The sequence below is a fragment of the Aptenodytes patagonicus genome, chromosome W (assembly GCF_965638725.1).
Source record: "Aptenodytes patagonicus chromosome W, bAptPat1.pri.cur, whole genome shotgun sequence".
NCBI lineage: Eukaryota > Metazoa > Chordata > Aves > Sphenisciformes > Spheniscidae > Aptenodytes > Aptenodytes patagonicus.
Genome location: NC_134981.1, coordinates 9,977,986 through 10,002,210, shown reverse-complemented (window position 1 = coordinate 10,002,210; position 24,225 = coordinate 9,977,986). Strand labels below are relative to the sequence as shown.

The 24,225-nt window shown below is 45.0% G+C and overlaps 1 pseudogene; it reads left to right on the top strand.

Annotated features, from left to right (window-relative positions):
- Positions 1 to 24,225, top strand: part of LOC143171967 (protein hinderin-like) — a 260,191-nt pseudogene that overhangs the window by 35,491 nt on the left and 200,475 nt on the right.

Below are 24,225 nucleotides of genomic sequence, written 5' to 3'. Positions count from 1 at the left end.
AAGAAGAGGCTCGATTCAAATGATAACTGATTTGTGGAGGAGACGGGATAGAGAGGTCAAAGAGTTTGGGGTCAAAATAGAGAAAGGGACTGCGTTTCAGATGAATAGTGGCAAAAGGGGAAAAATGGAAGCTGGGGTAGGCAGAGATAAGGATCTTATAGCTATAAGGATGATAAAGCGGTGGAAAAAATGAATCTTCTGATAGGGAAGATTAAGCAGGAGTTAGAGGGGAAAACATAAGTGGAGGCTGTACTGGGGAAGTGAGAACTAGATCCTGTCTGGAAGGAAAGACTTGGAAAAGGAGATTGGGTTGGGCATGGCTTATGCGAAAGAAGTGAAGCCTGTGATTGATTAGTTCGTGTTTGGGATAAGCAGTCAGGGTTAAGGAAGAGCCAGGATGGAGGCAGGTGGCCTAGGATCAGTCAGATGATTGTGAGACAGCTGATGAAAGCAGGGATGTGTCTGTTCAGTGTATTCTAGCAACCTCCAAACTTTGAAACAGAATTTGGGACTAAGCTCATGTGAGAAGGCTCACCACGTGTAACCTACCTCCGTGTCTTCCCCAGCATCCACTCTTAATGTTTGTCTTCTCCTTGCTTCTGTATCCCTAGATTATGACGGATACATACTGGGTGACTAAACTGTGCTTCTAGTGGCATTCTAAATTCTGGTATTGCCTTTGGAGTGTTTGACTTGCAACTTCAGTGTTCTTTTAAATTTTTGTTGTTTCATTTGCGTTTTCAGAATAAGGGATGAGCGGAGCGCACCACATAATGCTCTTAGACTACTTGTGCTGTCCCTTCTTCCACTTCCGCTAGGAGCTGTTAAGAGAAAAGCTTCTGACTTTCCTTTTTTTTTTTCCCTGGTATATTTTCAAGCATCTATTATTAATTTGGGTCCCAAATATGATTTAATTTAAAAAACAGGAAAATATCTTTTGTAAGATGCCCCAGTACTGTCAAGATAGATGTCTTAGGAAAAAAAACTATAATAATGAGATTATTAAGAAACAAATACTACTGTTATTTCAAAGCCCAAAGAAATTATGTTATGGTCTTTAGCTTTTCTTGTTATCACCATTAAGGATTTTTTTTTGTCTAAATTTGATGCTGTTGCATAAATGAAGAAGCAAAAACAGCCTTAACATTTCTGTGAAGATTTATTAATTGGGGAAGAGGAAACTTCTTAAAAAAAAAAAAAAAAAAATTGGTTATTGAATTCTAAGCTATGCTGAAATTATCATTTTGGAGACAAAGAATTGGGAGGTAAAGGGAAGAAGAGGTTCTGTTTATTACAAACTTATTTTTTTTCTTTTTGTAAATTTAAACTCATCACCCCTACTAAACCGCTGTTTTGGTGTATATTTAGAATGTACCTGGATTACTTAAGCTTTTTGTTGGAATTATTTTCTGACTGAACATGATCTGTTGATTTGAAGACCCAGCCAAGTTCATACAACAAATCCCATATGATTTACTTGGCTAGTCTTAAAAATGATCACAGACTCTGTTTACATATGTCCTTAATATTGTAACTTAGGACTACTTAATTAGTTGATTTTGCATGCAGTTAACATGAATATTAATTTAACTAAAACAGTTAATTTGCTGATATTGTTAATGAGAGATAGAATATTAATTTTCTGGAAGAATAATGGGCTTATAAGCATTATCTAGAGTCTTTAATAAAATGCTTTTAGTTTTGCCATAGTACTGTTCATTATGTTACTCTTGCATATACTCATAAATTAGTGCTATTTACATATTTTCTCCTTTTCCTATCTTTCTGTGTTAATGTAGAATTAGTATTATTTTTCAGAAGAAAAACAGTTGCTGACTTGCTTAATGCCAAAGAACAAAACGATAGAAAAGCAGGTATCAGAGTACAGAATTTACTTGTTTGTTCTGTCATACTTACTTTTCTCTATAATGTTGAATTTGCTTTTCTGGAAATGAGGAGAGAAATAGGCGCTTCTATTTCCTTTCCTTTTTTAATCTGACCCACCAAAATTGTCATCACAGGTGAAGAAACAAAACAACAGGTCTTGCACAGAAAGCCTTTGGCAATGTACTTTGTTGAATGTGTGGTCCTAGTGTCCTGTGTGTGCCCCTCCCTTTGCAAAAGGACAGTTAGTCTGAACTCACAATGACAACAGTGTCATATAGAAATGGGGTATGGAAATGAACAGCATAGTTAAGCATGAGCGAGGTGGGTGTTGGTCTTTTCTCTGAAGTAACAAGTGATAGGACGAGAGGAAATGGCCTCAAGTTGCGGCAGGGGAGGTTTAGATTGGATGTAAGGAAAAATTTCTTTACTGAAAGAGTGGTGAAACATTGGAACAGGCTGCCCAGGGAAGTGGTGGAGTCCCCATCCCTGGAGGTATTTAAAAGACGTGTAGATGAGGCGCTTAGGGACATGGTTTAGTGGGCATGGTGGTGTTGGGTTGACGGTTGGACTCGATGATCTTAGAGGTCTTTTCCAACCTCAATGATTCTATGATTCTATGATTCTATGTATATATGAAAGTTGGATCCCTGCCTTGTTACCTCCCTCCCCCCAAAAAATGATAAGAAGCAAGAAGAAATTTTCTATAGAGAGAAAACTGCCATTTGCAGGAAACTCGTGCCTAGTGCTTTTGAAAGTCAGACTATTTATTTAAAACTCAGTAACAATTTTAGAGTTTAACTTTGGCTAAGTCTAAGTCTGATTTTTGCTTTTGTTGTAGTTTCTGTAGTACAGTCTCTGGTAGTATAGTTTCTGACAAGTTGCAAACTGAAGGATTGGAATTACCATCATTGTTTTTCTTTTGTTTCTCAACTTGGCTCCCTCAGCTTATAGTTTTAAATTTTTCCCTTCCTATTTTTCATATGTGAATGCATACTATATATCTTTTTGTGCATCATAATTTGTTTGAAGGCATGTGAGGAGAATGAAAAATTAGTATTTTGCTCTTTTCTTCCATTTTATCCAACTGCTTCACTCTTTGAAGGTGTTTCCCTTACTGTTGTTATAGGTCTCCTACTAGTAAATGTTTCTAAGCAACCATTATGGTCTATTGAATAAAAGCTGAACTTATTAATAAGTCCCTGAATATTTATATGCTATTCTGTAACAGCAGTATTGGCTAAATAATGTATGTATTTAAGAACTTCTTAAATGTAGAAGAATCAGTCAAGGACTATTGGGTAAATAGGTGAAACATTATAATGTTGAGTGTTCAAATGGATCAATGACTGGAGATTCATTTAAAGCTCAGCTTTCTATGTTTAATCCTAGCTAGTGCCTTAGAGCACAAGCTAGCTACATTGTCCATGTTATGAAATTATCCAGAATCAACAGGTGGCATCTAAACAGTCAACATCAGCCTCTGCAGAATATGAACTAAATACACTTTTTGCCCTAAAACTTCACACTCAGTGGTGCAGGATTGTCTGTGAGATGGTACTATCAATACAGAAGTATAGCTGTGGGATAAGAGAAGCAGAGTTGCTTTGTAATTTATACTGGAAAGCGTGGAATGACGTTGTTCTGTGTGTGCCTGACTGAAGAGGAGAAGACGTTCCCACCCAGCAGCTCTGGCATGGAATTTTGGAGGCCCACTGAGGTGAGGGTTGAGGGCTAGTAGCATTCTCGTATTCCCTCTGTTTCATGACATTTTTATACTGCGGTGATCTGTTCCTGCTACTAGACACTTCATGTTTCTGAGCTGCAGTCTTATTGGCTAAAGAGCTAGAGTTCTGCCAGGTTGTTGATAGCTGCTGGTAGGTACATGCTTCACAGACAACCTGTCTTCTAGCTCTGGAGGATGAATGATATGTTAAGCACAGACATGATATTATCTATACTAACTATCTGGTGTGGATCTCAGAACTGGATATGATGATGAGCTGCCCCTGTCTGAACTTAACGGGAGAGACCTGTCATTAGAAATGCAGCTTCAGCCATGGCAATCTCATATATCAACATCAGTTACCATAAAGAAAAAACCTGAAGTAGGTCAGGTAAAAGGTATTTCTCTGTAGAAGTCAGGCTGGTGAGAGGGGCTGTCTCTCAGGTAAAAGGCAGATTTTTTTTTTTTTTTTTCTTCTTTTTTTTTCCCAGGCACTTAAACTGACCAGGCTACTTACCTGACTGAATTTGGCCCCTGCTTTTGTGGCTATTGCTGAAACATTTGGCTTTAGGCACGTGAACTTTCAAAGTGATGGTTTTTTGAGTTAAATTTTCCTTTATGACATTTGGCTCATTCGGAAACAAAGACTGAGATCTCTTAAAAGGAGGCACAAATGGGAAAATGAGATCATTAATTGTTGAAGCTGGTACTGTAACAAATTGACTAGAAATGTGGATTCAGAGAAATTGATGTACTTTATCCTTCCAAACTAAATGAATTCTTCATCTGCTTCAGCTTCTCAACTATAATGAGGACGTTGGGCTGATTCTGCTATTGGTTTCTCTGTCTTCCTGAACTATTTTGGAAAGTTTAAACATTTCTTGCATGATTAAATGCACTTTCAATAAATCAGTCTCAGAATAATTGTTGTTCAGGAGAGTTCATTATTCAGTTTAGTCTTTTAAATTACTGTTCTTTAAAGGATTCTTCTGACGTAATGGCTTCTGCTAAATCCATTTGCCATGCTCTGGCTTCTAATTACTTTAGATTTGAAGAATAAAATGAATGGCTTTATTATTAATCAGTAGCAAATTTGTCTTACTGTTTTTAACCTTAGAGTGGCCTTCGCTCATGAAATAGTTTTAATGGTCTAGATAGCAAAACACTTCATACCTCTCTTTCAACGGAGATTTAGTGAAAGCAATCAGATAGTTTTGTGTCTTTTCTTCCACCACTCCCCCATCAAACGTTTGTCACAGTGACTGTCATCACGTGTGTGTTTGCTGTTGTATGCTGTCAGCTGCTGGCCCTCTGAAAGGCTAGTTTTGCTACCTGCTTTTAGATTGTAATTTTTTCAGGCTGGGGTAGCCTTTATTTTTGCCTTATGGTGTGGAGAGTACATTGCACTTAAACATAGCATTAATTTAACATTGGCTATTACAGTGGACATTGGCCTGTATGAACTTTGTCACTGTTCATGCATGATGAAAACTTGCACTATTTCTTTCCTCCTTTCTATTGTTATGGAGTTTCATAGTTCTTATTGACGATGCTTTTGTAGTCAGATGAGTTGCAAGTCTGTGCTGTGACTTTTAGTAGCAGAATGCCATCTTGGACTGAAGTTTTATAGCAGCGGAGGCTGGACAGATAACTGTCCTATGTGAATCTTCTCCATTTGGCATCGGTTCTTTGTCCATAGTGTCTTGTAAGGTTGTTCAAACCCATCCTTAATTTTAAACTGCTAGTCAATGCAAACTAATATAAAAGCATTTTCAGCCTTGCTAAACTTTTTAGGATCTAGATGTTACATTAATATCTCATTTTCAGACACTGCTTAGAAAATGAAAGTGGGCTAGTTGTAGAGTTATAGACATTCCATAAATCTCAGCTTTTAATTTCTGGAGGGGTTCATTGCTATAACAGCACTCTGTTGGTTTTGTTTCCAGCATCAATTGTGATGTTTAACCAAGGCTAAGAATTTTGCAAATAATGCCAAGGAATTGGAGAAAACATCCAAAGAGGAATGAATAGTGTCCTTGAAGTCTTAATTCCATGGCTCTCTAGGAGGTCATTAAAAGTGTAAGTATAAAACTGGATGGAATTTATCCAGATACAAGAACTTCATAGAAGACTTCCATCTGTACCTTTTATCCTTAATTCCATTCGCATTACATCTCCTTTCTCTAGTTTCAGGAATTGTAGTTTTTCATTTCACGTCTACATTTTTCAGTTCACATACTATTGTGTATATGTTTATTTAAATGCGTTTTTAATTGTGAAAATGGTAAGTTTTTACTGATGGCAGTATGGTCACTTTCATTGCATATATGTCAAGAGTTTTACATAAAGGTTAGCCCCTTCTTTGGACAAAAAAATATCCCAGGGTTATAGCACAGGGAGTACAGTTGTAGTAATAAAGATTATGTTGCTGATAAGTTCCTCTCAAGGCCCCATGATGGTAATACCCCTATATTTTGTCTTTAAAGAAAACTGCTGAGAGGCAATAATTTTTTTTGTGTGTCCCATTTTCATTAATGCATGGTAATTGATGGAGTTGCAGTGACTTGTAACAGTAATGAGTTCTAAACGTAAGAATGCACTCCTTTCTAATAAGTGAGCACTGCTGGGGTTTAAAAGCATACTAAATCAGTTGCTTTAGTATGAATTTATTAGTTTTTTTCAGCATTAGCTTTAATAGTAGTTATTTACATAAGTGTACATCCCATTAACCGCCATCAGGGCTGGAAAACATGCTGAACTGTTCATATTTTCATATAATTATTGAACATAATGGTTTCATTTGCATTTCTAAACAGTGATGTTTCTGTCAGGCTTAGAAATAGTGTCTTTACGCAGTCCCTATTTCACATCCACTTATTTGACATCATTAAATTTTATACTAATGTGCTTCCCTAGAATATCATCAGTAGGACAGATGCTTGCGCTTTAATATACAAATCAGAGATGCTTTTCCCTCCCCCCCTCCCCTGAACTGCAAAAGAAATAAAAAAGCATATCTGCACTTTTTAGATATAGTTTGTTTCATTCTAAAGAATCTGTAAGAAATGAAACTTAGCTTTCACCCCTACTAGTCACTTCCAAATGTTGTAACAGATACCTTCTTTATGAAGGGTGGGAGACTATCCTCCACATGAAGGAGGAAGTGTCTTCTAAAATTCAAGGTAATGATGTGTTAAAATAAAGATTGTAACCTTTGAGATTGCCTCATGTGTAAGGCATGGAGCCTTATATAGCAATTTGCCTATCTAGGCAGTGGTCCGTGGACTGGCTTTCCTGGTAGCAGAGCATCGCTGTAGAGAAGGTTCAGGGAGGGAGAATTTTCAGCTGCTAGACTCGGTGCTTGTCAGCAGAAGGCATTTGGAATTGTTCATTGTCAGGTTTTTAGTTTTATATTTAAAATAGATTTTTTTTGTTTGTTTGTTTGTTTTGTAATTCTGCAGACAGGCAGAGGTATATGAGCCCTCGCTAACTAAGTGGGGATGATGATTGTTGTATGTTCAGTGTTCCTTTGATTCTTTATATGTATGTAAGAGCTTTGATACTTGTACTGGAGTTAACAGTGGAAGCAGAGCATCAAAAACCTAAGAGATAGTGCCATAATTGCAGTTCTGAATGTGGAAATGATGGAATAAAAATAAATAAATAAATGAAATCACCACCACCACCAAAACCACACTACTTTTCTTCCCTTTAAAAATGAAATTAATATGTCACATCTTGTTCTGTATGAACTTTATCTTAGGATGACTTGCTTACAGTTGTAAGTAGAGTGCCAAAGGTAGAGCAGATGAGTGCAACCTGCAGTATACAGTTGTGGTCACAGGAAAAAGTAAATATCAAGATGTATAGTGTGTTGCTTAAGAGCCAGTCATGACCCATGTGAATGAGCATGGAAACCCAGTGAATCTCCAGCTCAGTTCTGTGCTTTTACTGACTTACCATATGTGGCACTGGGCAACTCTGCTGTCTTCTCTCCTACTTACCTATTTAAAAATTTGGGGTACTGCTTGCTGGCCTTTGTGTGACATGAAAGGTTAAATGTATGCACATTGCTTAGTTATGGCATTTCACGGACACTCTCAGCCTACACATAAATGGCATACAAATGTTGTATGTCTCTGAAAATCTTAAATAAAACCAAAAATGTTAAGGTCCAGCAAAAGACTGAGAGAAGTGTCACACAGATTTGTCATTTTCATTGTGTTTTATACATAAAAATAAATTTTAAAAAATGCCTCTCTTCTTGGGCATGTCATAGAAGAAGGTTTGAAGGAGGCACCCAAATGCAAAAGGGTACTTGGACTGAAATGAAAAGGCATATTTTATGCATAAAGGGCCACGTGAGCAAACTGGAGATATACTCTGATGGGTTCTGGGCTTATGGTGTCTTCAATTATAGACGATTAACAATTTGCTAGTTGCTTTGCAGACAAGTATAGAGACAAAAATCCCTGCTGGGAAATGCTTGCAGTCTAAGACCTTGTTCTGGTGGCGTGTGTGAATTTCAACAGTAGAGCTATATTTTTAAGTCATGAGAAGTAGCAATATTAAAACAACAATAAAAAATTTGCTTTCATTATTTCAGAGAGAACCATTGGCTTTTTAGAGTATTTCTATTACAGTTTTGAGCTTGCAATAGTGCATGCAACCAGTTTATAGGAAACAATTTGGAGCAAGGTGCTTTTTGGTAAACCTTTTACTCAGGATTAAAATAGGATGCACCAAAGTGGGGTAGCAATTGGTGAGATGTGCTAATTTCAGCTGTGAAGTACTGGGAAATTTAAAGAGAGCACCCCTGGCATGCAGAGCAGACTTGTACTGCAGAGATTCTGAGCTAACCTCTTGTCAACTTCTCATTTGAATCCTGAAAAAAAGGCTCTAGGTAATTGGCAAGTATCCTTATTTTAATATGCGGCCATAAAAAGGTAAAGTATGATGATTTTTAACATCAGAAGATTAACATTTTACCTTTAAATAAAATATGATTAACTGGTACAGAATTAAAAGTAATAGAACTGAAATATTCAAACTATGACTCTGTGGTGTCAGATTATGCATCAAGTGTGACAGTTTAAGTACTGAAGTGATTTAAAAATGAGCCAGCTGAAGGATGTATATCCCAAGTATCGAGAATAAAATGGAATAAAACAATCGTGGCTATCAAAACTTTCTCAAAGCCTCCTGGCTGAAGGAACCAGGAAATCAAAAAGTAGCGTTGTTTACACTGACTGTGTCTTGCCTGGTGCCAGTGCAAGTGCAGCGAGGGAATACTCCGCATGCTGTGATGGCATCCCACACTAGGATTTTAAGCCTGCCAGATGACGATTATGTTTAAATTTAATTGCCAGGCCAAGACTATTGCTTCTGGGTTCATCTGCCTCCAGCAAGGTTCAAATATGATTGATCTAGCAATGCGTCTTTTCTTTCATCAGTTTGCAGTTAGCCAGGCTTCTTCGTATCCCTGTACAGTTTCATTTCTGGAGATTGGCACATGTTTTGATAAATGAAACCACATATTTACCATCTGAACTACTTAGTGTTACTGTTTGGAAATCTGAAAATGCCATTGTGAAGGTTTGTCATTTGACTTCTGCATATTTTAAGTCCTTGTTAGTAAAAATGAATTTCTTTTTCCCACCTAGTAGTTCTGTAAACTCAGCTTGGAAATTGACAGTAAAGTGGCACCTTGCTGTCTTCTGAAGTCCTGTAAATGAAGTTTTTGAGTGCAATTTGGGTATTTAGTAATCCTCTTGTAGACGTTGTTTTCAGCGGGTTTGTCCACGTTAAGCTGTGACACTTTGAAATTGTTTATGAAGCACCAAGAGGAGGACTGGAATATGGCTCGTGTTCCAAAATGCAAAAATAAAAGTAGTGGTAAATAAAATGTATTGTAGTCACAGTAATTGACAGGTCTAATTTTGTTTACATCCAGGTGTCCTGGTTTCAGCAGGGATAGAGTTAATTTCCTTCCTAGTAGCTGGTACAGCGCTGTGGTTTGGATTTAGGATGAGAATAATGTTGATAACACACTGATGTTTTAGTTGTTGCTAGGTAATGCTTACATTAGTCAAGGACTTTTCAGCTTCCCATGCTCTACTGACTGAGAAGGCTGGAGGTGCACAAGAAGCTGGGAGGGGGCACAGCCAAACTGACCAAAGGGACATTCCATACCATGTGACGTCATGCTCAGTACATAAACTGGGGGAAAGCTGGCCGGGGGGGGCAGGCTGCTGCTCGGGGACTGGCTGGGCATCGGTCGGCAGGTGGTGAGCAATTGCATTGTGCATCACTTGCTTTTGTGTATTATTATTATATTATTATTATTATCATATTATTATTATTATTATTTTATTCCAATTATTAAACTGTTTTTATCTCAACCCACGAGTTTTTCTCGCTTCTACTCTTTCAATTCTCTCCCCCATCCCACCGGGTGGGGGGGAGTGAGCGAGCGGCTGTGTGATACTCAGTTGCCGACTGAGGTTAAACCATGACACCAGGGAACAGGAAACTGAAGTAAGAGAGCGTTACTTTCATGTAGTTACTTCAGAGAGTAGAAATTTAGTAATTATGTAAAAATGCAAGCAAAGCACTTAACAGCCTTCATAGTACGTGAACTCTTCCAGTTACACTGCTCAGATGCTTGTGTGGATTTCTTCATGTTTCGTTATCTTCAGGGAGAACTTTTTGGTTGCTATAAATATTGTTATCCACATTGATGAAAGATCCTTAGATGCTTTTAAAGATGTAACTCATCATCTCTTAACAGTGCAGAATAAGACTCAAGTGAGCACAGCTCTTAACGTCCAGCTGTCACTTCAGGTAACTGGATGTCCTGGTTTTGGCAGGGATAGAGTTAATTTCCTTTCTAGTAGCTGGTACAGTGTTTTGGATTTAGGATGAGAACAAAGTTGATAACACACCGATGTTTTAGTTGTTGCTAGGTAATGCTTACACTAGCCAAGGACTTTTTAGTTTTCCATGCTCTACCGACTGAGAAGGCTGGAGGTGCACAAGAAGCTGGGAGGGGGCACAGCCAAACTGACCAAAGAAACATTCCATACCATGTGACGTCATGCTCAGTACATAAACTGGGGAAAGCTGGCCGGGGGGGGCCGCTGCTCAGGGACTGGCTGGGCATCGGTCGGCGGGTGGTGAGCAATTGTACTGTGCATCACTTGTTTTATGTATTATTATTATTATCATATTATTATTATCATTTTATTTCAATTATTAAACCGTTTTTATCTCAACCCACGAGTTTTTCTAACTTGTGCTCTTCCAATTCTCTCCCCCATCCCACCGGGTGGGGGGGAGTGAGCAAGTGGCTGTGTGGTGCTTAGTTGCCGACTGAGATTAAACCACAACAGTCCTTTTTGGCGCCCAACGTGGGGCTCGAAGGGTTTGAGATAATAACAGAATAACCGGAGTGTATTAAGACACTTATATCTGTTAACAGTTGTGGGTCACAATGTTGGTTTCTCTGTTCTCGATATTGATTTGTGTAATCTGCATCGTGCTCCTTTTTTCTGCTGTACGTGTTAAAGATTGGTGTTGGTTTTTGCAGTTTGCTGTGGTCTGCAGTGATTAGTGATGTCTCGCTTGTGAGGTTTGTTTTTAGAACATTGACCTTGACCTTAGTGTGGTATGTAAGTTTCGCAATGAAGCCGTTACTGTACCACGGATACCATTTCGTGGAGACAACTAGCAATTACAGTGACTTTTCTGAGAGTTTTTTTACGGAGGAAATACAGAATGGCAGTGTCACCACCTTCTTCTATGATGTTTCCTCCTTCATTACAGTAACTTCAGTATTTTGAACACCCTTGGGCAGTTAAGATACTTCTATTAATACTTCTTGGGAATATTGTTTCGGTTTTGTCTAAAGTTGGTAAGCAATTTAAGAATATCATCCAGAGATCTGCCCCAAGGCTGAATAATTATGAGTGGCAGGGTGTGTGGGACAAGATGGGCAAGTACCTAGGCCAATGGGCACCCCCAGTGTTTTGGAACTTCACCCCTGAGCAAGTGCAGAATCCTGAAAAGTTAGAAGAACATTTGGACAAAGTATGCTGTCACCCTGGCAACTCCAGAGAGATGCAGATCATTGCAACGTGCTAGGGCCTGGCCCATGCCTACCGAGCCCTGTTCAACACCATTCAGTACCCTCAAAGGGAAGAGAAGGTCTCTGGCTCTGACAGTAAAACGACACGCACTGCGGCCACTCAGACCCTGGCAACAGGCCCTGCGGCCACTCCGACCCCAGCAACATGCACTGCAGCCACTCAGACGCCGGCAACAGGCCCTGCGGCCACTCAGATCCAGGCAACACGCACTGCAGCCACTCCAACCCCGGTGACAGGCGCTGCGGCCACTCAGACCCCAGCGACATGCACTGCAGCCACTCGGACCCCGGCAACAGGCCCTGCAGCCACTCGGACCCCGGCAACAGGCCCTGCAGCCACTCGGACCCCGGCGACAGGCCCTGCGGCCACTCCGACCCCGGTGACAGGCCCTGCAGCCACTCCGACCCCGGCGACATGCACTGCGGCCACTCCAACCCCGGCGACAGGCCCTGCGGCCACTCAGACTCTGGTGACATGCACTGCGGCCACTCAGACCCCAGCGACACGCCCTGTGGCTGAACCAAAGAACCAGCCTCTGCCGGTATCAGTCGCCCCTGTACACAAGAAGAAATTTTGGAAGCGGAAGTCGGCTCGTTTAGCAAGGGAGGAAGAAACGTCTTCTAAAAGGGGGCTGGAGGAAGAAGTGTACGAGACAGATGACCCTAGAGAAGGGCCATCACGAGAATGGGAGGAGGAGAGCCGGCCGCTGATCGGGGAGCAGGAAGAGGAAGAACTCATAAACGAGGCAGTGACCACCCGATCTCTATCCCTGAGTGAGCTGCGAGATATACGGAAAGATTTCAGCCGTCGTCCAGGTGAGCATATTGTCACCTGGCTGCTCCGATGCTGGGATAATGGAGCCAGTAGCCTGGAATTAGAGGGTAGGGAAGCCAAGCAGCTGGGATCCCTTTCTAGGGAAGGGGGCATTGACAAAGCGATTGGAAAAGGGACACGAGTCCTCAGCCTTTGGAGGCGACTCCTGTCAAGCGTGAAGGAAAGGTATCCCTTTAAGGAAGATGTCATATGTCGCCCAAGCAAGTGGGCCACCATGGAGAAGGGTATCCAGTTTCTGAGAGAATTAGCTGTGCTGGAGGTGATTTATGATGACCTGAACAATGAACAGCTAGCCAAAGATCCAGACGAAGTCAAGTGCACACGACCCATGTGGCAGAAGTTTATAAGGAGCTCACCATCGTCATACGCCAACTCATTGGCAGTGATGACCTGGAAAGATGGAGAGGAGCAAACAGTGGATGAATTGGCTAGTCAACTCCGGCAATACGAGGAAAGTCTTTCTTCCTCCCTCGTCTCGGCTGTGGAGAAACTGTCCCGGGAGATCCAGCAACTCAGAGAGGATAGGTCCTACTCCTCACCTGTACGGACCAGTATCTCGGCTATTAGAAGTAAGCGTTCTTTTGCTCAAGAGAGAGACTATAAAGGGTACACACCACGGGGCACCCTATGGTTTTACCTGCGTGACCTCGGAGAGGACATGAGGAAGTGGGATGGGAAACCTACTGCAGCCCTAGGGGCACGGGTACGTGAATTGCAAGGGAAAACAATCACAGAAAGAGGTTCTTCCAGGAAAATTGCTGCTCCAGTTTCCAGCGGGCAGTTCCCCAGACAAAGTAGAAGGGCTGATCTTACTCCTGATCTTAATGAAGAAGCTTCTGACTCGTATTTGCAGGAAATGAGAAACGAGTACTGTGATGAGGATTAGAGGGGCCCTGCCTCCAGCCAGGGGGAGGAAAGGGACAACCGGGTTTACTGGACTGTGTGGATTCGGTGGCCTGGCACATCAGACCCACAGAAGTATAAGGCTCCAGTAGACACTGGTGCACAGTGTACCCTAATGCCATCAAGCTATATAGGGGCAGAACCCATCTGTATTTCTGGGGTGACGGGGGGATCCCAACAGCTAACTGTACTGGAGGCTGAAGTGAGTCTAACTGGGAATGGGTGGCAGAAGCACCCCATTGTGACTGGCCCAGATGCTCCCGTGCATCCTTGGCATAGACTACCTCAGGAGAGGGTATTTCAAGGACCCAAAAGGGTACTGGTGGGCTTTTGGTAGAGCTGCCTTGGAGACGGAAGAAATTAAACAGCTGTCCACCTTGCCTGGTCTCTCGGAGGACCCTTCTGTTGTGGGGTTGCTGAAGGTCGAAGACCAACAGGTGCCAATTGCTACCAGCACGGTGCACTGGCGGCAATATCGCACCAACCGAGACTCCTTGATTCCCATTCATGAGCTAATTCGTCGACTGGAGAGCCAAGGAGTGATCAGCAAGACTCGCTCACCCTTTAACAGTCCCATATGGCCAGTGCGGAAGTCTGATGGAGAGTGGAGACTAACAGTAGACTATCGTGGCCTGAATGAAGTCACGCCACCGCTGAGTGCTGCTGTGCCGGACATGCTAGAACTTCAATACGAATTGGAATCAAAGGCAGCCAAGTGGTATGACACAGTTGATATTGCTAATGTGTTTTTCTCAATCCCTTTGGCAGCAGAGTGCAGGCCACAATTTGCTTTCACTTGGAGGGGCGTCCAGTGCACCTGGAACCGACTGCCCCAGGGGTGGAAACACAGTCCCACCATTTGCCATGGACTGATCCAGACTGCACTGGAACAGGGTGAGGCTCCAGAACACCTGCAATACATTGATGACATCATCGTGTGGGGCAACACAGCAGGAGAAGTTTTTGAGAAAGGGAAGGAAATAGTCCAAATCCTGCTGAAGGCCGGTTTTGCCATAAAACAAAGTAAGGTCAAGGGACCTGCACAGGAGATCCAGTTTTTCGGAATAAAATGGCAAGATGGATGTCGTCAGATCCCAATGGATGTGATCAACAAAATAACAGCCATGTCTCCACCAACTAGCAGAAAGGAAACACAAGCTTTCTTAGGCGTCGTGGGTTTTTGGAGAATGCACATTCCAAATTACAGTCTGATTGTAAACCCTCTCTATCAAGTGACCCGAAAGAAGAACGATTTCAAATGGGGCCCTGAGCAATGACAAGCTTTTGAACAAATTAAAGGGGAGATAGTTCATGCAGTAGCCCTTGGGCCAGTCCGGGCAGGGCAAGATGTAAAAAATGTGCTCTCTGCCGCAGCCGGGGAGAATGGCCCTACCTGGAGCCTCTGGCAGAAAGCACCTGGGGAAGTCCGATGTGTACCTCAAGGGGATTTCATTTTGAGTGAGAATAGCCAATGATCTGAATTATGTGATGTTAAGTACTAATTATAGTTATATTAGTTATACTAATAATACATAGATATACTAATAATACTAATAATATTATATGCCATACTAATGTTATTACAATAAGAATCACCCAGACTAATGAAGAATAACTTCAGTGAAACCAAGCAAAGCACAGTGATGATGGTACCAGAACTGACTTCAACATGAAACAATCCAACACCACATACCACCTCCATTTTTCCTGCCCTGAAAGATTATTATGACAGATGGAGCCCGAAGTCATAGACTAAATGAACTCACTGAACGTTTTAGAGGGATGGCCCACAGACGAAGGGAATGATATCTCTGTGTGTGTGTGTGTGTATATATATTAAAAAAAAAAAGGGGGGTGGTGATTAATGAAAATGTACTGGAAAATATGAGACTTGAGCATGACGCAGATGGTATAGAATAAGAGGTGGATATTGTCCTGGTTTCGGCAGGGATAGAGTTAATTTCCTTTCTAGTAGCTGGTACAGTGCTGTGTTTTGGATTTAGGATGAGAACAAAGTTGATAAGGCACCGATGTTTTAGTTGTTGCTAGGTAATGCTTACACTAGTCAAGGACTTTTCAGCTTCCCATGCTCTACTGACTGAGAAGGCTGGAGGTGCACAAGAAGCTGGGAGGGGGCACAGCCAAACTGGCCAAAGGGACATTCCATACCATGTGACGTCATGCTCAGTACATAAACTGGGGAAAGCTGGCCGGGGGGGCCGCTGCTCGGGGACTGGCTGGGCATCGGTTGGCGGGTGGTGAGCAATTGTACTGTGCATCACTTGTTTTGTGTATTATTATTATTATCATATTATTATTATCATTTTATTTCAATTATTAAACCGTTTTTATCTCAACCCACGAGTTTTTCTAACTTGTGCTCTTCCAATTCTCTCCCCCATCCCACCGGGTGGGGGGGAGTGAGCAAGCGGCTGCGTGGTGCTTAGTTGCCGACTGAGATTAAACCACGACACTGGACAAGTCCTGTGAGGCCTTACTGCTTTGTTTCAATGCAAATAACCATATTTAACTTGCCAATGCTCTTTGCTTTAACCTGCCAATAAATCTACTGAATAAATTTGTCCTATGAATAGAGGGAAATTAAAAATTAGAAATATGTTTCTATTTAGCTGCAGAGAGCAGTTATGGGAGCAAGTAATATAAACTTACCTTCAGCGCAGAGTTTGATTGCGGAAAGGATTGCATGGTATTATCTCTGGTAGTTTGAGACTAGATTTGGTTACCCTGAAAAGCCTCTTGGTTTCCCCAGAAAGCCATCTTGGTATACTGCCTTAGGTACATCTGCTGTGATGTCTGGGGATCTCTGTACAGCCCGTGATTCCTAGTTGATTTTAATGAACTGTTTATATTGAACTTGTCTCATGTTGGCAAGGTTCATGTTGTATATTACACTCCTCTTTCTGGAAACAGCCACAGGACAGTCCAAAGAATTTAACAACTATATAATTACATTGTTCTGACTGGACAGTGAATGCATCGGAGATTGCTACCAAGCCTCGTACAGTCCACTGACTATTATCCGCTGCTGCTGTTTCACGTGGGCACCAGTGACACAGCCAGGAGCAGTCTGAGGACTATCAAGAAGGACTACAGAGCCCTGGGAGCGGCGGTAAGGGACTCAGGAGCGCAAGTAGTTTTTTCATCAATCCTGCCGGTCAAAGGGAAGGGGTTTGAAAGGGCCAGTCGAATCTGGCGAGTCAACTCACCAACCAGTCCCAGATTACGGGACTGGTGCCACGGCCAGGGGTTCGGCTACTTAGACCACGGGACTCGCTTTGAGAAACCTGGTCTACTGGGGGCTGACGGGGTCCATCTGTCAGAGGAGGGGAAGAGCATCTTTGGTCATAGGCTTGCCAAGCTGGTGAAGAGGGCTTTAAACTAGAGATGCCGGGGGAGGGGAACCTCAATCCATCCCACTCCTACCAGTTTGATGCCAGGGCCAGCAATAGATGCCCAGAGCCTGGAGAAGGAACACAGGTCAGCAGGAGAGCGCCTGAAGAGCAGCACAAAGGAACTCCAGCCAGTAAGACAGCTTCATCGGGGGCCCGACTTAAATGCCTCTATGCAAACGCACGTAGCATGGGGAAAATAACCAAGAGGAGTTAGAGACATGCGCACGCCTGCAGGGCTACGACCTTATTGGCATCACGGAGACGTGGTGGGATGGCTCCTATGATTGGAGTGTTGGGATGGAGGGATACAGGCCCTTTAGGAAGGACAGGCAGGGGAGACAAGGAGGGGGTGTCGCCCTCTATGTCAATGACCAGCTGGAGTGCATGGAGCTCTGCCTGGGGATGGATGAGGAGCCAACTGAGAGCTTATAGGTCAGAATTAAAGGGAAGGCAGGGACAGGTGACATTACGGTGGGGGTCTGCTACAGGCCACCCGACCAGGAAGATCGAGCGGATGAGGCCCTCTATAGACAGATAGGAGCAGCCTCACGCTCACAAGCCCTGGTCCTCGTGGGGGACTTCAACCACCCCGACATCTGTTGGAGGGACAACATGGCAGGGCATAAGCAATCCGGGAGGTTCCTGGAATGCATATAACTTCCTTCTCCAAGTGGCAGAGGAGCCAGCGAGGAGAGGGGCTATGCTGGACCTTGTTCTCACCAACAAGGAGGGGCTGGTGGGGAATGTGAAGCTCAAGGGCAGCCTGGGCTGCAGTGACCACGAAATGGTGGAGTTCAAGATCCTTAGGGCACCGAGGAGGGCGCACAGCAAGCTCACTACCCTGGACTGCAGGAGAGCAGACTTTGGCCTCTTCAGGGATCTGCTTGGTAGAGCGCCATGGGACAAAGCCCTAGAGGGAAGAGGGGCCCAAGAAAGCTGGGTAATATTCAAGGATCACCTCCTTCAAGCTCAGGAGCGATGCATCCCAACAAAGAGGAAGTCAGGCAAAAATGCCAGGAGGCCTGCAGGGATGAACAAGGAGCTCCTGGACAAACTCAAACACAAAAAGGAAGCCTACAGAGGGTGGAAGCAAGGACAGGTAGCCTGGGAGGAATACAGAGAAATTGTCTGAGCAGCCAGGGATCAGGTTAGGGAAGCTAAAGCCCTGATAGAATTAAATCTGGCCAGGGACATCAAGGGCAACAAGAAAAGAGTCTATAGGTACGTCGGGGATAACAGGAAGATGAGGGAAAATGTGGGCCCTCTCCGGAATGAAACGGGAGACCTGGTTACCCGGGACACGGAGAAGGCGGAGGTACTCAATGACTTTTTTGCCTTGGTCTTCACTGGCAAGTACCCGAGCCTCACCGCCCAAGCCGCAGAAGGCAAAGGCGGGGACTGGGAGAATGAAGAGCCGCCCACTGTGGGAGAACATCAGGTTCGAGACCATCTAAGGCACCTGAAGGTGCACGAGTCCATGGGACCCGATGAGATCCATCCGAGGGTCCTGAAGGAACTGGCGGATGAAGTTGCTAAGCCACTATCCATCGTATTTGAGAAGTCGTGGCAGTCCAGAGAAGTTCCCACTGACTGGAAAAGGGGAAACATAACCCCCATTTTTAAAAAGGGAAAAAAGGAAGACCCAGGGAACTACAGGCCAGTCAGTCTCAGCTCTGTGCCTGGGAAGATCATGGAACAGATCTTCCTGGAAGCTGTGCTAAGGCACATGGAGGACAGGGAGGTGATTGGAGACAGCCAGCATGGCTTCACCAAGGGCAAGTCCTGCCTGACTAACCTAGTGGCCTTCTCTGATGGGGTGACTACATCAGTGGACACAGGAAGGGCTACAGATGTTGTCTATCTGGATCTCTGTAAGGCCTTTGACACGGTCCCCCACAACATCCTTCCCTCTAAACTGGAGAGGTATGGATTTGATGGGTGGACTGTCCGGTGGGTGAGGAATTGGTTAGATGGTCGCATCCAGAGGGTAGTGGTCAACGGCTCAATGTCCAGATGGAGACTGGTGACGAGTGGCGTCCCGCAGGGGTCCATATTGGGACCGGTACTGTTTAATATCTTCATCAATGCCATAGACAGTGGGATCGAGTGCACCCTCAGCAAGTTTGCAGATGACACCAAGCTGAGTGGTGCGGTCGACACGCCAGAGGGACGGGATGCCATCCAGAGGGACCTGGACAAGCTTGAGAAGTGGGCCCGTGTGAACCTCATGAGGTTCAACAAGGCCAAGTGCAAGGTCCTGCACCTGGGTCGGGGCAACCCCCGGTATCAGTACGGGCTGGGGGATGAAGGGATTGAGAGCAGCCCTGCCGAGAAGGACTTGGGGGTACTGGTGGATGAGAAGCTGGACATGAGCCAGCAATGTGCGCTCGCAGCCCAGAAGGCCAATCGTATCCTGGGCTGCATCAAAAGAAGCGTGGCCAGCAGGTCGAGGGAGGTGATTCTGCCCCTCTACTCTGCTCTGGTGAGACCCCACCTGGAGTACTGTGTCCAGCTCTGGAGCCCTCAGCATAAGAAAGACACGGACCTGTCGGAGCGGGTCCAGAGGAGGGTCACAAAAATGATCAGGGGGCTGGAACACCTCTCCTATGAAGAAAGGCTGAGAGAGTTGGGGTTGTTCAGCCTAGAGAAGAGAAGGCTCCGGGGAGACCTTACTGCAGCCTATCAGCACTTAAAGGGGGCTCATGAAAAAGATGGCGGCAAACTTTTTAGCAGGGCCTGTTGCGACAGGACAAGGGGGAATGGCTTTAAACTAAAGGGGGGTGGATTTAGACTAGATAGAAGGAAGAAATTTTTTACAGTGAGGGTGGTGAAACACTGGCACAGGTTTCCCAGAGAGGTGGTGGATGCCCCATCCCTGGAAACATTCCAGGTCAGGTTGGACGGGGCTCTGAGCAACCTGATCTAGTTGAAGATGTCCCTGCCCACGGCAGGGGGGTTGGACTAGATGACCTTTAAAGGTCCCTTCCAACCCAAACTATTCTATTGTATGATTCTATGATTCTCCTGGCTCATCTGCAGGGGACAGATGACCATCAGGAAGCTTCTGGCTCTCTCGAACCATCCTCATAACGTACTTCTGTTCATAAGCCACCGAGGCGAAGGGCTCCGGAGCGCAGGAATGCGCCGGGGGACCCTTCCTGAAGCGGCAAAACCGCGGCTAAAACCGCGAAGGCAAAAGCGCAGGGAGCGAGAGGGTGCCCCAGCTCCCCCCCTCCCCGAGCCGGAGGAGGGAGCTCCTGACGAGCGGCAGCTCTGACTCAGCGTGGGCGGGGACAGGAGGGACAGCGGCCAAGCCCCCTCACTTACAAGAGCAGCCCCCAGGGAGCGCGACCGACCCGGAGCGCGGTGACCAGGGCGGGCAAACAGGGCGTGGCGCGGCGCGGCAGTTCGCGCAGGCAGGGCATGCAGGGAAGGCGAGCGGGCAGGGCGCGGTCCCCCTCCTGGCTCTAGAGGCCAACTCAACTAGTAGCCGTTGCCCTCCCAGAAGAGGACCGGCTATGGTTTCCACTCGGCCGAAAGCCGTCGCCAGAAGGGATGTGGCGACCCAGATGGAGCCCTCACGCAAGCACACAGCTGTCCAGGTCTCTGGCTGCAGGGAGTGCCTGAGCCTGTCAGTTGTACCAGAGGGCAGCAGACACAACACCTGTGCGCGGTGTGACCAGGTGGATGATCTGCTCAGCCTGGTGGCAGAGCTGAAGGAGGAAGTGGAAAGGTTAAGGAGTATCTGGGGGTGTGAGAGGGAGCTAGATTGGTGGAGCCACACCCTACCATCCCTGAGGCAAAGGCAGCAGAAGGAGGCTCCACAAGAAGCAGAGGATCCCCTGCCCTCTTGCCACCAGGCAGAAGGAGGGGACCTAAGCGATGGGGGGGGGGAATGGAAACAGGTCCCTGCTCGGGGTGCCGGGCGAACCCCCGCCCGGCCTCCCTCACCTTCCCAGTTGCCCTTACAGAACAGATATGGGGCCCTGGAACTTGAGGGCCAGGCAAACGAGGATGTAGATGAAGGTCTATCCAGGGGGTTGCCTAGGGTGAGGCAGTCAGCCCCACGCATTATGACTGCCTCTGCTAAGAAAAAAAGGAGGGTAATTGTCGTAGGCGATTCCCTTCTGAGGGGAACAGAGGGCCCAATATGCCGACTGGACCCATCCCACAGGGAAGTCTGCTGCCTCCCTGAGGCCTGGGTCAGAGACATTACTAGGAAGCTCCCTGGTCTGGTACGGCCTTCTGACTACTACCCACTGTTGGTTATACAGGCTGGCAGTGATGAGGTTCCAGAGAGAAGTCCAGAAGCGATCAAAAGGGAATTCAGGGCACTGGGGCGACTGGTTGAAGGATCAGGAGCACAGGTAGTGTTTTCCTCAATCCCTACAGTGGCAGGGAAGGATACTGAAAGGAGCAGGAGAACACACCTGATCAACGCGTGGCTCAGGGGCTGGTGCCATCAGAGGAATTTTGGCTTTTTTGATCATGGGGAGGTTTACACGGCATCGGGCCTGCTGGTGACAGATGGAGTTCAGCTGTCTCACAGGAGGAAAAGGATCATTGCTCATGAATTGGCAGGGCTCATCGAGAGGGCTTTAAACTAGGTTTGAAGGGGGAAGGGGATAAAACCAGGCTCACTAGAGATGAGCCTAGGGGTGGCATGCCGATGCCGGGGGCGAAATCGATAGCCCAGCTCAAGTGCATCTGCACCAATGCACGCAGCATGGGCGGCAAACAGGAGGAGCTGGAAGCCATTGTGCAGCGGGAGAGATACTGTCGGAGTTTCCCTTTGTTCAGTGTCGACGACGGAGCGGGAGTTGCGATTCCGGAGTAATGACAGATCTCAATATGAGTATGGTCATTCTCCTTTATTTACACTTATAACAGGGCTTATATAGTTAACTACTATGGACACGCGCTACCTGCAGCTTGCAGATAGGTTACAGCCTTGGGTTCACGCGCATCTATGCTCTAGCAGATTGGCCCGTTCTTTCTGATCATGCGAAATGCCTTCATGGTCTTTATCTTGTTTTTCTCCTTCCAGCTGCACATTCCTTTCTCCGTTGTTTTCTGCTTAAGTGCCTTTTTATGCCAGGTGGTGCAGTGTTTGCTCATTAAAATCAAACTCAGGAATGTCCGTTAGTGAGACTCCCATTCCCACATCTCCCCCTTTTTGTTTTACTAGAAACACTGCTGAAACCGATCTTTCAATCATTTTTCGTATACATTGCAACAAACAGGGTACACAAAACAAAAATGCATATAAATACTATTACACATATCCCTCTTAGCTTGGCTAGTCCTTTTAACCAGCCACGAGGAGGAGCTGTCTGATACCCGCAAGTCTGCAAACGCAGCAGCCAGGGGGTCTTTCTCCCCGGTCACTCCCCCATCATTCATCGGAACGGATGGGGTGGCTGGGCACGCTCTTCATAACAACCTATAATTGGTTAATCACAGCTGTCCACGCACTCACAATACCCTTCTCATTGGTAGCTGCCGGCTGGTCTCGCTGATCTGTGCCTCCTCCTTATCCCGGGTGTTGTTCCGCTTTTGTTGTTCATCACGTGGCGAGGCTCCTTCTTCTGCTCAGGGAAGGATGGTCAAGGTCACCAGCCGTCTTTGTCAGCATATCCCTGCTACTGTTAAAAACATGGGTTGCTCAGGGATCCTAGATCGTGCCCCTGCTGTACCAGCCACTCCTCCACAATTCCCCCTTCTTGTTTTTGAGCAACCCAGACTTGATTAACAATTTTCATAATTGCTTTCTTCACACAGCTAAAAATTATACAAGAGCATATACTTATTACTAATATAACAATTAAAATGCGTAAGCTTTCTTTTATTAAACTTATTATCCAAGATGGCAGTTCCCCAAATATATTCTTAAGCCAGGTATCGAATAACCCCTGATCTTGTTGAATATTCTTGGTGTGGTCCTTTAACCATTGTAGCTGTTTGTGGATTGACTCCCCATGGTCAGACAGATTCATACAACACATCCCTTCAAAATCCTCACACCCATGTCCTTGTGCTAATAACAGAAAGTCAATAGCAGCTCTATTCTGTAAAATCGCATGACGCAAGCTATCCTGATCTGCAAGTAATTTTTCAATAAGCTCTGTTGTCACATCAGCCTGCTTTTTAGCCCAACAAGCTAATTTCCCTACCTCATTTAGGGCCCTCGCAGCTGCAGCGCCTGGTACAAATAGTGAAAGGAAGACCTTTTCGGTGTCGCTAGGCAGAATTACGTCATCACGACAGTCTGGGGAAAGACCCGTGGCGGCTCTTTTTCGTCTTTGTTGTTGCCCTTTTCTTGTTATGGTTTTCCACCAATTTTCTCCCGGGGCCAACAGGGTCAATTTTCCTAAGTAGCATGGCCCTCCTACAGCATTTGCTGGGATACCCTGCCAGGCCCTGTCCCCACATATTAAAAATACCTGTGGGGGCAACGCCTTTGGGGTACCATTGTTCCAGATCCCTATTCCTCCCTTTGTTTCCGCTCCAGCCGCTCCTAAAGCATAGCTATTACCACTGTCGTTGGTACCACAAAAATCGCCCGCATCCTGATACTTGTAGTAAGATGCGTGAGAGGTGACATTAGTCCACCCTGTCCAATTTCTTGCCTGGTAGAACTGGATACCCGTCTGTAGGGGTCCCCCAAATATAAAACATGTCTGAGTCCAATTTTTAGATGTATTTCCAACTCGCATCGACCCTAATAGTTCCAACTCCTGGGGATCCCAGGGTAGCGAGTGATTTAATCCTTTTATCAAGTTAGCACTACAGTTGCTAGTTGCAGTCACATTAGTACAACTGCCATTACTGAACCCGGCAAAGTCACCCTCCTTATATCCAGGCATACCTAACAAACAAGTCCTAAACGGCTCAGTTGCTGAGGCGAGGGAAAGGCAAAACGCGGGCTGCCCTGTTTTATTTGCCCAGGTTACCCACATATTTTCCCTTGGGTTAATGCGATGTATAGTTGCCGACCCTGGGATTATTAAGATTAGGCCAATTACGATCACATCTGCCTGGCTCAACATTTTCTCTTCTAGGCGAATTGCCTTTCTTTTTTTGTTGGGTTTTTTTTTTTTTTTTTTTTACAAACAATAATCAATTTGGCAGTTTCGTGGACTGTATTTCGTGTCCAGTGGTTATTAATATTCTATACAGCACTATTTCTTTCAGATAGCAAGTTTCACGCCACCTTTGTGCGCGCGTGCACCGGGCCCACCACTTCTTATCACAATGGTAACACTGACACAATACTCACGGTACACACCGTAGGCACTCTTTGTTTTTGTTTTTTTGT